We start from the raw sequence: 14995 nt of genomic DNA on the forward strand, positions 1-14995 counted from the left end.
GGCCACGCCCTAGTCAGCCTCCAGGGCGCCCGCCCCGGAGGCTTCCTACTCAGGGTAGGCCACGCCCTCGTCAGCCTCCAGGGCGGCCGCCCCCCCCACCCCTATTGAAGTTATACGGCGCGAGGATGCGCCTTTTTGGAGGCGGCGTTATGTTACATGTGTGTCCTGAGTTTCCCCCCGTCACAGTGGTTTTGGTTCAGTCTAGTGTCCCAGTTTTCCCGCTCCTCGTTTGTGTTCAGTTCCTCCACCTGTGTTTAGTTAATTTGTCCCAGCTGTGCCTTGTTTCCCTAATCTGTTCCCTGTGTATTTAAACCCTGTGTTCTCCCTCATTCCTTGTCCGTTCTCGTTTGTGTATGGTACGTTAATGTATAGCGTGTGTTGTGGTTCCCGAGTTTTGTTTATTAAATCCTGTGTTCCTGATCATCCTCGTCTTCTCATCCTTCCTACCACCACGCACCCGTAACAGCGAAGGCCCTATTGTTTTCCTTAGGATTATTAGGGCCCAAGCCCTGAAAGGGCGCAGAGCCCTATTGTTCTTCTAAGGATTATTAGGGCCCAAGCCCTGAAAGGGCGCAGAGCCCTATTGTTCTTCTAAGGATTATTTTTAGGGCCCAAGCCTTGAAAAGGCGAAAGCCCTATTGTTTTCCTTAGGATTATTATTAGGGCCCAAGCCTTGAAAAGGCGAAGGCCCTATTGTTTTCCTTAGGATTATTATTATTATTATTATTATTATTTTTACGACTATTGAAACTTTGCACACTGGTCAGAACCCGCGGCCATCAGGGCCGGGCTGAAGATGGTACCCGGGCGTGGCAGGGGGGCTCGACAGCGCCCCCTGGAACGGGGTCCGAAAACTTGGTCTATAAATCAAACACGCTTGCATGTAATAATTTGAAACTCGGTACACATATAGATCTCATCGGTTCATATATCCTTCGTGCATTTACTTTTTACGCCAACCCAACAGGAAGTCGGCTATTTAGGGTTGTTTGGAAACGCATGCTCTGGCATTTGAAACACTTCTCCTAGGGAATTCATTCAATCATCGCCAAACTCATTGTGCATGAAGTCAAGACATTGAGGATCCCAAAATTGCCAGCGGATTTTTGATTTCTCGAACGGATTGGCCGTGGCGAGGAAACGAATTTATGGCGAGAAACGTGAAACAGGAAGTGTGTTATAACTTCTTCATACATTAACTGATCTTGATGAAACTTCAGCAGTGTGTTCGTGGTAAGAGGCCGATCACATGGATGTGACTATTGTGAGTCAAAGTTATAGCGCCACCAACTGGTAGCAGGAAGTGTGTCACTTTTCTAAATGCTTTGAAATCAACCTCTTATTTTTACCCGATTTGCTTCAAACTTCATCTGTATAATGTAAACACACGGCTGATGTAGACCTGTGAAAGGATTATTTAATATCTAAGATATTGTTGCCATGGCAACTCATCAAACTTTAATATTCTTTTTTGATGCTTTTGAGACTCTTAACATGCTTGAAATTGCATGAAACTCGACAGACACATCTCATTTATTAGCCAGGAGACATGTGCAAAGTTTCAGAAACGGGCGTGGTGAGGGGCTCAGTAGCGCCACCTTTAGTCAAAAATGGGGTATTAGTTTTACCTACAGAAACACAAATCGCTATGTATATTGTTCTCCTCGAGCCGGACAACTTTCTAATTAACAGTTATTAGCTCGGATCAACAGGAAGTCAGATATTTTGGTCTGAATGTGGATTTTTGGCAAAATCAGCCTCTGATTTTTTACCCACTCCTCTTAAGTGGCTCATTTAATTCCCACCAAACTTTTTCAACAGGATGAAAATACATTAAAGAAGCTAAATTGTGAATGGCTATTGAATATCTCAAATTGTTTTGCTATGGCGAGGGATTAAAGTCATGTCAAAAAATTAAACACTAAAAGCCTCATATCTTCTAAAAAATTAATTATACACCATTTATTTCTAGATAAAATTATACAAATATCAGAATTAAACCCATTTTATTCTTGTTTTCAATTTAAGAATAATGTACAACTTTAAAAACAGCCAGAATGCGCTATTCAGTTAAAAAATAAATATATCAAGTAATACATAGGGCTATACTGCCCTCTTGTGTCCAATTGTATGGCCTATTGTATTTATTTATAAATATATTAAGTATGTGGCTGTGAGGATCTTTTCCCACTGGTTAATCGACGTGTGACACCAGCGAGGGCTTTTAAATCGCTAATATGAAAGTGAAAGTGAGAACGTCCGCACGGACATTTATAGTGGTGGCGCTCGCAGTGCGCTCGAATGAATTTCTATGGAAGTAGAAATGAAAAAACGTTCGCTCTGTTTTGCTCGCTCGTCGCCATGGACGCACCGTTATGAATGCCAGTGCAGCCGCATACTTTTTAGTTTCACTTTAATATTAGCGCCATATCGGGGGCCGATTGCTTCCGGTTTTCAGGGAAAACACAACAACAAAAGAGTAAATGACAGATTCGCTTAAATAGGCGCTTTTACACAAAATATTCCGTCATAATTTTTTCAGTCAGCTCTTCACTCTCGTGATTAATGAATTTTGACCCCTGTTGCTGATCTTTGCTGCAACTTTCCTTTCTGCTCACAATTTAGTAAGCAAACACGTTCAAGTTTTAATTATAGTGACTAAATGATTTTATTATACACACACATACATACACTCACTCACATACACACACACTTACATACACTCTCTCACACATACACTTCGTTTACACTCACTCACATACACACACACACACTCACTTACATACACACTTACACTCACTCACTCACATACACACACTCACTTACATACACACTTACACTCACTCACACACACAGGAACTGTAGTGTAGCTCTTCTCACACACACACACACACATGAACTTTAGTGTAGCTCTTCACACACACACACACACACACACAGGAACTGTAGTGTAGCTCTTCTCTCTCTCTCACACACACACACACACAGGAACTTTAGTGTAGCTCTTCACACACACACACACACACACACAGGAACTTTAGTGTAGCTTTTCACATACACACACACACACACATGAACTGTAGTGTAGCTCTTCACACACACGAGGGCAGTGTTTCACATACACACACACACACACACAGGAACTGTAGTGTAGCTCTTCTTACACACACACACACACACACACACACACACACAGGAACTGTAGTGTAGCTCTTCACACACACGAGGGCAGTGTTTCACATACATACACACACACACACACACAGACACACACACAGGAACTGTAGTGTAGCTCTTCACACACACACACACACACACACACACACTTACTCTCTCTCTCGCTCTCTCTCTCTCTCTCTCTCTCTCTCTCTCTCTCTCTCTCACACACACACACACAGACACACACTCACTCTCTCTCTCACACAAACACACAAACACACACACAGACACACACACATCTCTCTCTCTCTCTCACACACACACACACACACACTCTCTCTCTCTCTCACACTCACTCACTCACTCACTCACTCACTCACTCACTCACTCACTCACTCACTCACTCACTCACTCACTCACTCACTCTCTCACACACACACAAACACACACACAGTGTGTTGATCCTGTCCACAGACCTCGTGCTCTAAGTTCAGAAGTGTTCGTTTGATGGCAGGCTATAGTGTAAAATACTGTTGCCAAGGCAACTGCCTAATTCTGTGCATGTCAACCCCCTCCACACACACACACACACACACACACACACACACACACACACACACACACAGGATTTTCCTGCACACTTGGAAAAAAGAGGATTTACAGAAGAGCATTTGGTCAATGAAATGTTAACTATAATGGACGGGTTAACTCAGAGAGGACAAATCAGCAAATGCATCATATTTCTGCACATATGAAATAACCCGATTGTCTGGGTGTTTTTATCCGGGTCAGACTTACACTTATCCATATGCAACTGCTGTGTATGGATGTGTAATGATTGACCTTTATAATAAGACATGAGCCAGCCTACAGGAAATGAATTAATGGAGCGAGTGATGATTGTAATGCGTCTGTTTGAAGCTTTGATGTTTTACGCACATTAATTACACCACAGGCAAATATGACTTTTCCATTTCTGGTTTTGGTGGTTAATTATATATGACAGTCCATTGCTAAGATTAGCAGTTTTTCATATGAAATGCATTAGAGATGATGAGCAGGATCAGCGTTTTTATTAATCCTGAAACAACATTTCTGTAGAACAATCACAATCTCAATATTCACTCTGAACTAATTCTAGAATAAAAGGAAATTCTCACATAAGAAAGATATTACATTTTTTTATTTTCTTCTTCTCATTGGCAGTTCATTTGGTGTCGAATTATTACGTTTTTGTCCAGCATACATACAAGGTTTAATACTAACCTATAAAAAAAAGTAATTTTTGAAAGTAACAGTAAAAGGACATTTTTGAGATTTTGACATGTCGGTTTATGGTTGTATATTTTGTTCAAATAGTTTTGTTTTCCAGTTTTTTCTTCCAGAAATGTGTTGTGTTACATGTTCTGTTATTTAGTTACTGTTCATTCAGGGACAGATTTACCTCATATTATGTCATACAGGCAAAAGACATTTCGAAAACCCAGGTCGGAAACATCGGATGACCAAAAAAAAACAAAAAAAACTACTTTTCAGGAAAGTGGATTTTTTTTTTTTTTTTTTTATAATTAAACACTGTGTTGTCGAAGTTGATATTGCTGCTTTTTAAATGATCATGTACTTGTCTTGCATGTGTCATTATATTATTAATATTTTACCAAATTTTGCTGTTTTTTAACCCTAAATGTAACATGATTTTACAGTGCTCTGTCTGATATCATTGAATACTAGAGAACTGCCATCAGGGTCAAGTAATATATCTGGAAAATAAAAGGACAAGAACAATGCATACAAAATTAATAAAATCCCACACAATCTCCCTCACAAACACTGACCTCTCCAATCATCTGTCCACATATGCTTCATAAAGTTGCTGTAGTTTAGTCTAAGCCAAGTCAAGTCACCTTCATTTATTTATACAGCGTTTGCGTGTTTCAAAGCAGCTTTACAGAGATAACAGGAAAATAATTAAACAAAGTTTGTTTCCAGAAGAAAATAGCGTCACAGTCCAGCTTAAGTAAGTTCAGTGATGGTTCATTTCTGTTGTAAAAAAGTTATTAATTTAGTTCATTTATAGCCGCTCTGGAAAAAACCGTGATGTCATCGTCCAGCTCAGCTCAGTTCTCATATAATGCTGTCAATGCAGGAGATCAATAATATTGTTGCATATTAAATGATAACAGACCGATACGAATCTCTTCTTTATCTCTAAACATGGCATCATATTATGTTTTTTTTTTACTTGTTTTATCATTAGCCAAACACAGCTCGTCAGCCAGCGGGATCATTGGCGTCTGAAGTGTCCAGTAATGGGTGAGGAACGGTGAGGAACGAGATGTTTGGGTGGAGAAGACAGATGGAAACGTGTGTGTCTGACTGCTCATTCAGGCCACGTGAAGTCGGTCAGCGGGACGTTATCTCCCCTCAGACGTGTTTCTTTACATTCTGCCAGACGCGTGCCTGAGGGATAGCCTCTGGAGCAGAGCATGCTGGGAAATATTCAGCACGTCACACGCTTTAATGCTCACATGCCATCACTAACCGTAACGCTGGTGGAACAAAACGCGTCTTTAAACATGTATATACCAGTCAAAAAGAAGTCTCTTCTGCTCACCAAGGCTGCGTTTATTTGATTAAAAATACTGTAAAAACTGTGATATTGTGAAATATTAATACAATTTAAAACAGCTGTTTTCTATGTGAATATATAGTAAAGTGTAATTTATTCCTGTGATCGAAGCTGTATTTTCAGCATCATTACTCCAGTCTTCAGTGTCACATGATCCTTCAGAAATCACTCTAATATGAGGATTTGATGATCAAGAAACATTTATTATTATTATCAATGTTGAAAACAGTTTATTTCAGGATTCTTTGATGAATTGAAAGTTCAAAAGAACAGCATTTATCTGAAATATAATCTTTTGTCACATTAAACACTAACGTTCAAACGTTTGGGGTCAGAAAGAATTTTATTTCATTTTTGGGGGGAAAGAAATAAAATAAATCAATACTTTTATTCATCAAGGATGGAACAGGAGTCAGACAGGTGGTAAGGGAAATAGTGTTTATTTACAGGATTGCAGAAGCAGACGGAGATATGGTGGTGAGTATTCAAACAGTTGATGATCAGATGGGAACTTATCTGCAGGATAATTAGAGTCTCTGTTTCAGATGCAGATGAGAGTCACATGGAAGGGTTGAAGACGGATGGCTGAAGACTGAAGAGGGCATACGATGGCAAGGGTGATGAAGATAGTCCAATGGATATCAGGTAAGTAGCAGGTTGATAGCATGGGTGAGTCTGTGTGTCATGTAGAGACGAGACCAGACAATGAGTGTGTGAAGGGGTGTCGATTATAAAGGGAGCTGGAATGATGAGGTGCAGGTGATCTGTACACGGGTGATAATGAACGAGTGGGAGGAGTGAGTGAAGCTGGTGGAATCCTGACAGAATTAAATTGATCAAAAGTTACAGTAAAGACATTTATAATGTTACAAAAGCTTCTATTTCAGATAAATGCTGTTCTTTTGAACTTTCTATTCATCAAAGAATCCTGAAATAAACTGTTTTCAACATTGATAATAATAATGAATGTTTCTTGATCATCAAATCATCATATTAGAGTGATTTCTGAAGGATCATGTGACACTGAAGACTGGAGTAATGATGAGAAAAATTCAGCTTTGATCACAGGAATAAATTACACTTTACTATATATTCACATAGAAAACAGCTGTTTTAAATTGTCATAATATTTAAGAGTATTACTGTGTTTTTTAAATCAAATAAATGCAGCCTTGGTGAGCAGAAGAGACTTCTTTTAAAAACATTAAAAATCTCAAAACTTTTGACTGTCAGTGTATATGTTTCGATCAAACTGAGCTCATGCATTGAGGATCTAATGCAGTTAATATGCTGAGATCCGTCATGCATCACTCAAACCCTCACACACACACACACACACACACACACACACACACACACACACACAGGAGAAACACACGGATGTTCGGGATCTGAGCTTCTGACCATATTTGTGCAGCAAAGATTATGCATATGACCTATTTTCAGTCAGCAGCTTTGATATATTCAGAACAGAGCTTGTGCTCGTCTCTCTGTATAGTGTGTGTGTGTGTGTGTGTGTGTGTGTCCCAGCCCAGAAAAACTGGGAAAACAGAGTGTTTCCTGGACTGTGCTACACATCTGCTCCCAGAACAGGAAATACTCCCCCAAAACCTGAGGCTCCCTTAAGTCCTCACACACACACACACACACTCACACTCACACACACACACACATGCATGCGTGCACACACACACACACACACACACACACACACACACACACATGCACGCGCGCACACACTCACACTCACACATACACACACACTCTTGCACACACACACACACACACACACACACACACACACACACACACACACACTCTTGCACACACACACACACACATACAAACACATTCATTATAACTCCCACTCTGTCCACCAACACACGTCTTCACACTCTTGAGACTGAAGAGTCAGAAACCGCTCAGTGTTAAACTCAACATCTGGAAGGACCCTGAAGTCAGTCTAGTAGACCTCATATTGAGTACAGTGTGTGTTTGTAAGAGCTGTTTCAGGAAAATAAACATTGATCCATCACTATGGTTGAGGATTAAAATGTAATCTGTGTGTTTGAGCTGTGTGTCCACACCGACTCGTGTGTGTATCGGCAGTGTGTGTTGTGTCTGTTAGAGAAGAAAACTCCGCGAGACAGAGGAATAAACAGCGGACTTCATTCTTGAGGAGTTGTGTAATGTGTGTATAAAGAGAGCAGCTCGTTTGGCCTGAGAGGCCGGCGTGCCGTAATTGAGTCCATGTGTGTGAGAAACATGCAGGCGTAGTGTGTGTGAACGTCCATCGCCCCTTCACACACACTTGTAACCACCCCAACTCGTAATAAGGGTGATTTACAGGTTCTCTACTGGACCAATAATTTTCTGTGGCTCAATAACCAAGGAAAACTCACGTGCACAATGCATTAGATATAAATATAACAATTTTATTTTTAGACAATCGTGGGGTTAAAACCCAAGGGGGGGATAACAGGTTAATGCAAAGACAGGAGCAATTCTAATCATGTATTTGTAATGAATGCTAACATTTAATCAATAAACTTAGCGAAGAATAAAGCATCAACAAACAGGACAATATATTCAGCACGGGTCTCAAAGGTTGTTAAATACATGCATTAAATCAATTCATGTGATAACCAAGCATGCATAATTTCATTGCACTGCAACCCTCAAAGTCATATAAATCACGTAAATACCACACCAATAAATACACACCAAGTATCAGGACATCCCATCAATACCACTCACGCTAAATACATAGCCGTCGTCAATATACAGTATAAAAGGCATGTGGAAGATAACAACCTGCTCTCCTACCCCCTTACTCACACACACGCTCACTTTACACACAAATGGCGCCGGGGGACCAATAGTTGCACACATAAATTAGGGCCTCCCCGGCGAAAAAACACAATACCAACACAGACATCAACCACAATCAAATGAGAGTGTACTGCTGGCTTCCTTACCCGCTACCGGACGTGGGTTCCCGCATTCAAGGAAATCAACGGCGGCCGCCAAACTTAAGAGGGGAAAACCCCAGCACAATATCCCTCCCAGTCGCTATTCGCACGCGTCTATCTCCAACCCACGTCCCGGCACGGTAGCCTCGGCGAGGAACTCAGCAGCAGCCACAGAAAAACCCCCCCAGCACAACAACAAATACATCATACCTTTATAACTTTGATTCCTGATTGCTAATGCACCACAGGTGTTTCTCTTCCCCGGCACATCATGAGTAAAACACTGTGGACGCTAATAGCGTTGCCACTCCCCTTATTTGGGATGCGCAGCTTACATCCACCCCCCCTACTCTAAATGTGTCCGCACATTCCCACTCGAATACTTCACATTCTATAACGTTGAGGCAACAGGCCCTTCGTGGCCCGGGTTGACCGTCTTGAACATTCGACCTGTGAAGCAGGTGAACAAGGGGGATTTTCCCCCTGTGCAGTCTGTAATGTCGCTTCATCAATGTCCATATTAAGGGCAGTCTCTCCATCCTTCTGTTTGGGTACTGGCAGACCTGTAAGACAGCCCCCCACCCAAGGATACATACACCAATTACTGTTCATAGGATTGACATTAGAATTAGGATGCATGACCTCTACTTCCTCCTCTGAGGGCAAGGAAATTTCAAACTTACATGGGCTTAACATATTGCGATGCAACACTCTCTCGCCACCATCACCCCTTTCCTTCTTAACCACATAGACGGGTATATCGTGATTAGGTTGTGACGTAACTATATATGTATCCCGTTCCCATTTATCATCCAATTTACCCTGTCCCCTGGCCCTCTTATTCAGTACCATGACTCTCTGACCCACCAACAAGGGTTCCCCCTTGACCCTACGGTCAAACCCCTTCTTTTGATGAACTTGAGCCTTCTGAACCTGTTTTCTGGCTTGATTATAGGCAGTCACTAGTCTTTCATGGTGGTGGTGCACCCAGCTACCAGCTGTGCCTGAGAACTCATCTCCCCGACCCAGCATCACATCAATGGGTAATTTCGCATGACGGCCAAACATTAGAAAATAGGGGGTATACCCTGTAGAGGAATGGGGTGAATTATTGTAGGCCTGTACCAACTCTGCCACATACTGATCCCAGTTCTCCTTCTGATCGTCCCTTAATGTACCCAGCATGCTCAGCAATGTCCGATTAAAGCGCTCACATTGTCCATTTCCTGCTGGGTGATAGGGCGTAGTGTGAGACTTACTGATGTTGTACAATGAACACAATTCTTTGATGACTTTTGATTCAAAATTGGGCCCCTGGTCAGAGTGCAGCTGATCAAACCCCCCAAAAGGCTGTATAAAGTGTCCCCACAACACCCTTGCGGTAGTCACTGCTGTTTGGTCCAAAGTTGGCACTGCAACTGCATAACGAGTGAAGTGATCCATCATTACTAAAATATTGCACATTCCACTGCGTGAAGTCTCCAGTGACAGAAAGTCGACAGAAACAATCTGCAGAGGGTATTCTGATTGTATAGATACCAGGGGGGCACTCACTTTATTGGCTGGGGTCTTGTGCAGATTGCAACGAGCACATTGGAGACACCACTTCTCCACTCCTCGCGCCAGCCCTGGCCAGAAGAAACGTCGACGGGCCAAGCCCAGGGTCTTTTCCATTCCCAGGTGTCCTGCGTGGTCATGCACCCATCCCAGGACTTGATTCTGCAGACACTGAGGTACAACCACTTGTTTGCATTTATCGAATGTCTTTGGATCACATACCTCCCTGCACAGCAGCCCCTGATCCACACAGAGGCGGGCCCACTGTCGCAGCAGCACTTGAGTGGGCCGGTCTTCAGCTGCTCGCTCTCTTGGAACTGGCCCTCTTCCTCTGTCCATATAGACCCACAGTCGTGACACCACGGGACAATTCCGCTGTGCCCTTACCCACTCAGCCAGCAAACTGGGGCCAACTCTGTCTTTATTTGTTTGTGCCCCTGCCTCCATCTTCTGACCCTCCTCCAGTACGACATCAACCACTGGAACAAAAGCCTGGACACAGGCACGGACCACTTCAGATGCTACATATCCACCCTCACCACCTGGGGCTATCCCATCTTCTGTAGTCCTGACAGAAGTCTCATTCACAGGCCACCTGGAGAGGGCATCAGCGTTACCATTTGTCCGCCCCGGTCTATACCGCACCTCAAACTGGAATCCTGCGAGCTGGGCCGCCCATCGTTGCTCCACTGCACCCAGATTTGCCGTATTCAAATGAGCCAGTGGATTGTTATCTGTGAACACAGTAAAGGGAGACACAGCAAGATATTCCCGAAACTTTTCTACTATAGCCCATTTCAACGCCAACAGTTCTAATTTGAATGAACTGTAGTTTTTATCATTTCTTTCTGTTGGACGGAGGCTTCTGCTTGCATAGGAAATCACTCTCTCCCTTCCATCTTGTATCTGTGCCAGTACTGCCCCCAAGCCTGTCTGACTGGCATCAGTATACAACAAAAATGGCACTTGAAAGTCTGCATAAGCCAGTATGGGTGCTTGTAGGAGAGACTCCTTTAATTTCTTAAATGCCATGTCCTGTTCCTCTCCCCATGCCCAGCAGTCTTGTTTACCTTTAGCCGGTCGGATGCGTCGTTTTGATGTCCCCCACATCATAGAATTCAGGGGTGCTGCGATGTGGGCAAAGTTCTTTATAAAACGTCTATAATACCCTGCCAAGCCCAGGAAAGCGCGCAGCTGGGTGATATTCTGAGGAGTTGCCCAGGCCTCCACTGCTCGCAACTTCTCTGGGTCTGGTGACACCCCTCCTTCTGCAATCACATGGCCTAAATAATGCACTTCATGCTGGAAGAGAAAGCACTTTGTAGGTTTAACTTTCAGGCCAAAGTTCTCCAGGCGGCTGAAAACCAAGTCCAGATGGGCAATGTGGGCCTCAAAAGAAGGGGAGAAAACAATTATATCATCCAAGTAAAGCAACAATGTTTCGAAATTTTGGTCACCCAGGCAACTTTCAACCAGTCTCTGAAATGTTCCCGGAGCATTGCATAGCCCCATCGGCATCCGATTAAATTCATATAACCCCATAGGGGTCACAAAGGCAGTCTTCTCCTTATCAGCTGGATGCACCCCCACCTGCCAGTACCCATGTGCTAGATCCAATGTTGAAAAAACTCTAGATTGCTTCAATGAAGCCAATGATTCTTCAATTCTGGGGAGGGGGTACGAATCTTTATGGGTAACACCATTCAACCTCCTGTAGTCTACACAGAAACGAAGGGTGCCGTCCTTCTTTCTGACAAGCACTACAGGCGCTGCCCAGGGGCTATAGCTCTCCCTAATAATACCATTTTCAAGCATATTACTCAAAAGTCCCCTCACTTCTTGATATAATTTTGGTGGAATCCTATTATACCGTTCTCTAATTGGAGCTGAATCGCCTGTTGGTATCACATGCAACACCCTATCAGTGTACCCATAATCCTCCTCATGTTCTGAGAAGACCTTCTGATGCTTGGATAACAATTTGGCAATCATCTCTTGTTGTTCAGTGCTAAATTGTAATGGGTCTAATGGGACAGTCACCGGCCGAAACACCTGTTCTTGTTCTACATCCTGCACTCTATTCTGCCTCACCCCCACCTCCACTGTCTCATCATCCAACTGTCTTAACTCTACATCTCCTTGCCGACTTGGACACAACTCAACGTCAAAAATCTGCCCTATTCGACAGCGCTGAAAAAGAGTCACTGGGGCTGTAGAAAGATTTAGAATTCTAACCATAACTCTACCCTTTGAAACCGTGCTCAGTGATCTAGCTACCAATAACTGCCCCGGCAATACATCTTGACAAGGTTCTACTAAACCCACATAATCCTTCCTATCAGGTCGTAAACGTGCACATGCCTCTATCACTACCTCTGACTGAGCTGGTATTGTCTTCCGTCTTCCCTGCGGCCAGTAAATTGAACTTATCTGTCCTGACTCATCAGCAAACTTGAACAGATCTTCACACACCGAAAACATCTGATGCCACACCTTAACCTGCATTTCGCCTTCTGCCCCTACACAACTAACCCCAGTCTGTGTCATCAGGAAATCTCTACACTCCTTAATCACATTCATGCCAATTAGTCCTGGGTACAATGATCCATTTGAGTCTTTAACAATCAACACTCCTCTTTTTGGTATAACTTTCCCACATATATTCAAATCTACCTCAATATATCCAATGTACGGAATCGTTAACCCATTAGCAGCTACCAAATTGAACTTTTGAATTGGTGGATACATTGTTGGTCCTCTGGTCTCAAAATATTTTTTGAAATAACTTTCGGTCAATGTAGTCACTTGTGAACCCGTATCAATCAAGCAAGGCGTTTTAACCCCCTGTATCACCACTTCCACAGATGGACATTGTCCTATTAAATGATCCTTTTCTGATTGGCCACTACCAAATGTACCCACTGATTGGGCCTGTACAGTGGGTTCTAAAAGTTTAAAGGCCCCTGTGCTCCCTCTACAACCCTACAACGTCTTTCGATATGCCCAACTTGTTTACAACGTCGGCAGATAGGTCTTCCCTGATGGTCAAATTGATCTGAGCTTCTCCGACCCCTCCTTAACTCATACCTAGATCTTGCATCATCACTACTTGGCAATAAGTGCTGTACTCCTTCACGGACTTCCTTAATCATTCCAGCAACCATTTCCTTTATTTCTCCTTTTAACTGCAAAAAGACCTCCTGTTTAATCTCCTCCACCAATTTTGTTGTATCAGGGGCTGGTTTTAACTGCACTGTTGCAGCTACTGCTTGCCTTACCTCCCCAAATTCCTCTGCTCGCAGGATTGCTTCTTGTTTAACTTCTACAAAAGAACTATCAGGAGCTGCCCTGACCATACCCCGTAGTTCCCTACGCAATCCTGCATCACAGAGTCCCAAAATAAATTGGTCACGTAAAACATTACCCATAATGGTGCCATCGCCCCTATTCTCCAACCGATTACTCAATTCTTGAAGTGCCAAGGCAAACTGCCTAACATTCTCATCTGTCCTCTGTTTGCGAGTAAAAAATTGGGCACGAAGGGTTGCAAGGGGGACAATATCTCCATAAATGCTTTTCAAAAATGACAATATCTGATCAGCTGTCGTACGCTGTGCTGTTGGCAAGGCCAATACTTCCCTCTTTGCTTCCCCATCAAGATTACTTATTACAGCAGAGACCTTTTGCACCTCAGAAAAAGGGTATATATTGAACGTTGATGTCTGCATATTATACCAATCCTGAAAATTATTCCCCTGTGCAATTTGATCTCCATTAAATTTTTGACACCAAGGTGTCCCCATCATCATTGGAAACATAAACATATTTGCATTTGTTGCTTGATTCTGAGCCATATCCGGTGAACCATCTACTCTCTGCTGCCCCTCACTTGATGTAGAAGGTAACTGCACTGATGGTTGTGCAGTTGACATTTTCCTGGTTATTGCCCACAGTCCAGACTGCCAAAACTACGCCAAGTTGTAACCACCCCAACTCGTAATAAGGGTGATTTACAGGTTCTCTACTGGACCAATAATTTTCTGTGGCTCAATAACCAAGGAAAACTCACGTGCACAATGCATTAGATATAAATATAACAATTTTATTTTTAGACAATCGTGGGGTTAAAACCCAAGGGGGGGATAACAGGTTAATGCAAAGACAGGAGCAATTCTAATCATGTATTTGTAATGAATGCTAACATTTAATCAATAAACTTAGCGAAGAATAAAGCATCAACAAACAGGACAATATATTCAGCACGGGTCTCAAAGGTTGTTAAATACATGCATTAAATCAATTCATGTGATAACCAAGCATGCATAATTTCATTGCACTGCAACCCTCAAAGTCATATAAATCACGTAAATACCACACCAATAAATACACACCAAGTATCAGGACATCCCATCAATACCACTCACGCTAAATACATAGCCGTCGTCAATATACAGTATAAAAGGCATGTGGAAGATAACAACCTGCTCTCCTACCCCCTTACTCACACACACGCTCACTTTACACACAAATGGCGCCGGGGGACCAATAGTTGCACACATAAATTAGGGCCTCCCCGGCGAAAAAACACAATACCAACACAGACATCAACCACAATCAAATGAGAGTGTACTGCTGGCTTCCTTACCCGCTACCGGACGTGGGTTCCCGCATTCAAGGA

The sequence above is a fragment of the Rhinichthys klamathensis genome, unplaced genomic scaffold (genome assembly GCF_029890125.1).
Source record: "Rhinichthys klamathensis goyatoka isolate OS25496 unplaced genomic scaffold, OSU_Roscu_1.1 h1tg000065l_1, whole genome shotgun sequence".
Classification (NCBI taxonomy): domain Eukaryota; kingdom Metazoa; phylum Chordata; class Actinopteri; order Cypriniformes; family Leuciscidae; genus Rhinichthys; species Rhinichthys klamathensis.